Source organism: Mercenaria mercenaria, unplaced genomic scaffold (genome assembly GCF_021730395.1).
Source record: "Mercenaria mercenaria strain notata unplaced genomic scaffold, MADL_Memer_1 contig_4311, whole genome shotgun sequence".
NCBI classification, from domain to species: domain Eukaryota; kingdom Metazoa; phylum Mollusca; class Bivalvia; order Venerida; family Veneridae; genus Mercenaria; species Mercenaria mercenaria.
This window is the reverse complement of record NW_026462532.1, coordinates 38,147-41,432: the sequence shown is the minus strand read 5'-3', so window position 1 is coordinate 41,432 and position 3,286 is coordinate 38,147. Positions and strand designations below refer to the sequence as shown.

Sequence of the window (3,286 nt, the reverse complement as noted above, 5' to 3'; positions counted from 1 at the left end):
CGCAGTTAATTCAGTTAACATAATACAATATCTCATTTAACACACAGTAATAGTTTTAGAAAACTGTCTTATTAAATGTCTTGATCGTCTTAAAAAGTTAGATGATATATATAATTAGGCATACAAAAACTAAATTGTTTCCACAAAAATCCAGTGTATGTTTTACAAATTATACATATTTTGTGATTTCGGACAGGTTAAATTAATTGTTCATGAAAAGGGGAAATGAACAGGATACTGCTGACTGAAATGATTACATGCAGTTAGAATACAGCAGAAAATATTCGTACATCTATATGATATAATTTTCGTAATGAAAAATGTACATTACTACAATATATGTTACAATTATTGTTGAAAAATCTTCTAGTGTTTTAGAGGAATTTCACATTCATACTGTGTTCAGCCTTACATGTATATAGTGTGTCATATTACTGCTGACAACATAAAGTTGTTAATTCAATGTTCACATAAACAATATGTAACATTTTTGGTATTCAGATATATGGAATTTGGGTCTAGTACATCTTCAAACAAGAGCTGTCCGTAAGACAGCCAAGCTCGACTATTCGAAATATTGTCACAGAAGCAGGAAATTATTACCCAAAATGTTAAATATCAAAAGAGTTTTAAGTTCGAAACGGGACATAATTTGACCAAAATGCATATCAGAGTTATGGGACTTGATGCTATCAACTAGTTTAATAACCCCGAAGAAACATGGTAAGTTTCAATTCCATATCTGCATTAGTTTTGGAGATAGTAACTTGCATGTAAAACTTTAACCAGAATTTTCTAAGTCCAAAAGGGGGAATAATTTGCTTAAAATACATATTAAGAGTTATGGAACTTGACCCAGTGAGGTTGGTAACTGACCTAGAAAAAGAATAAATAAGTTTCAAAGCTATATGCCTTTTGGTAATAGCTGTATGTACTTGCACGCAAAACTTTAACCAGGATTTTCTAAGTACAAAAGGGGGCATAATTTGCCCAAAATACATGTCAGAGTTATGGGACTTGATTCTATCAACTAGTTTTATAACCCCGAAGACACATGTGAAGTTTCAATTTAATATCTGCATTAGTTTTGGAGTAACTTGCATGTAAAACTTTAACCAGAATTTTCTAAGTCCAAAAGGGGGCATAATTTGCTCAAAATACATGTTAGAGTTATGGAACTTGACCCAGTGAGGTTGGTAATTGACCTAGAAAAAGAATAAATAAGTTTCAAAGCTATATGCCTTTAAATGATAGCTGTATGTACTTGCATGCAAAAACTTAACCAAGGTGTGACGCCGACGCCGACGCCGACGCCAGGGTGAGTAGAATAGCTAGACTATTCTTCGAATAGTCGAGCTAAAAATCAAAAACACTTCCAAATTAATTAAACTTTCGGAGCTTTTTCTCTCTATTATTTTATATGTTAAACACTATTTTCCATTCATTCTTCGTTTTAAATGACTGCAGTTCTCAATTTTAACAGCTTTGGCACTGCTGGTTTTGAGCATACATTGCTGTTGCGGCAAAGGGGCGCTATTTCATTATTCAGGTACCACGGTCGACTGGCATCAAGCTCAGGAATGGTAATACGGCTGGTGAATTTGCCTGTCATGCCAACCCCCTGCCTAAAATATTAATATCCGTCTCTGTGTTGAAGTTATATTCCAAGAATACTGTACCAGGTCATGCAGAAGACATTCTGTAATGATAAATGTATCAAATATTTAAGACAAAGAACACATGACCTTTTTTTCAATCCTGAACAACAGCTGTCCATAAGACAGCCCACACATAATTACATTAAATAAAATTTTGAATTTTATTACAGTTATGACAACCTCTTTTCATGAAAAAAAAAATAAACCATCGCACATATTCTACATCAAGTAAGGGCCATGATTTTGATTTCATTTTAACAAATAATTCTTTAACCTGGTTAAGAAAAAACAGTTACTTTATTACAATTATGTTATTTCTGTTTAACTTGCTTGCAGTGAACTATACACTCTTTAACTACACAAACAGAAACAGAAAATGTGGTATTTTAATTTAAGTGGCCTCTTTACAGACATGATCTCTGCAGCAAGTTTTATCAATACTTGATTATTAATAAAAAAAAAACATAATTGCTTAAAAAGGCTTAAGCCAAATATACCTAAACATGTTCAGGACTGAATTCTGTATGCCCTGCCTCCATCAGGTTCAATGTACTCCAATTCATCATGTAGACCCATCATAACAAGCCACATTCCATAGCTAAAATAATGGTATATTTAAACAATGAATTCTTAAACAAAATAGTGATTCCTTAGAATATAACATAGCATCACTTTATTAAAACAAATAAATACCAGTTACATGTAGGTAATTTTCTTACATACACAGCTATGTCTTAATACAGTATGTTGTGCAAGTGTGCAATATTCAAATTGTAAATCAATGTTTATCAGTGGAGATAGGATTTTTCATTTACATAAAATTATGAACATTATATATATAAACTGGAAACTAGTGACTTTCCAAACTGAAGTGTATGATCACACTGTGAAATTAAATATTTCAACATCAAATTCTGTGTGCTTAATAAATATTTCTTTATTTACTGGGAATTCTTACCTTATTACAACTTTTCTTATTTCGTCCACTATAATTGTGCATATGTAATGAAACATTCTTTTCTCCATAGCCATGATGCTTGAAGTGATGGTGAGACATAGATACCACACTGTTTGCTCCTTTTCCAACAGCAGTACTGTACTTTTCAAACAAAAACAAGAACAGTTGATAAGAAATGTATTAAATTCTCATGAAAAAATGGGGTGAATCAACACTGACCAAACAGTTCATCCTTTCTTATAGATAATGCTTCACATCAAATTGTATTTATCAAAATTTAATTGAATTCCAATTCACAGTGGTGAGTGCTTATGATATAGCATCTTTATTATAAAGCAATGCAGTATTTTCAATCCAATTTCAGGGATTTACAGAATGTTCAGTGAAAAACAAGAGCTGTCTCCATAGGATGACACATGCCCCCGATGGCACTTTGAATGAATAGTTATGGCCGATGTTAGAGTTTAGGACCTTTGACCTACGGAGCTGGGTCTTGCGCGCGACACGTCGTCTTACTGTGTCACACATTCATGCATAGTTATTTTAAAATCCATGCATGAATGACAAAGATATGGACCGGACATGCCCATCAATGCACTTTCATGAAAAATGACCTTTAACGTCTAAGTGTGACCTTGACCTTTAAGCTACGGACCTGGGTCTTGCGTGT

The 3,286-nt window shown here is 33.0% G+C and overlaps 1 long non-coding RNA gene across 1 annotated transcript; it reads right to left on the bottom strand.

The window, feature by feature from the left end:
* Positions 1-496: 496 nt before the first annotated feature.
* LOC128553777 (uncharacterized) lies at positions 497-2,743 on the bottom strand. Its single transcript, XR_008369437.1, has 3 exons — positions 2,617-2,743; positions 2,156-2,256; positions 497-1,699 (listed from the first exon to the last, which is right to left on the bottom strand). It is a non-coding gene; the product is annotated as an uncharacterized LOC128553777 (long non-coding RNA).
* Positions 2,744-3,286: the final 543 nt, after the last annotated feature.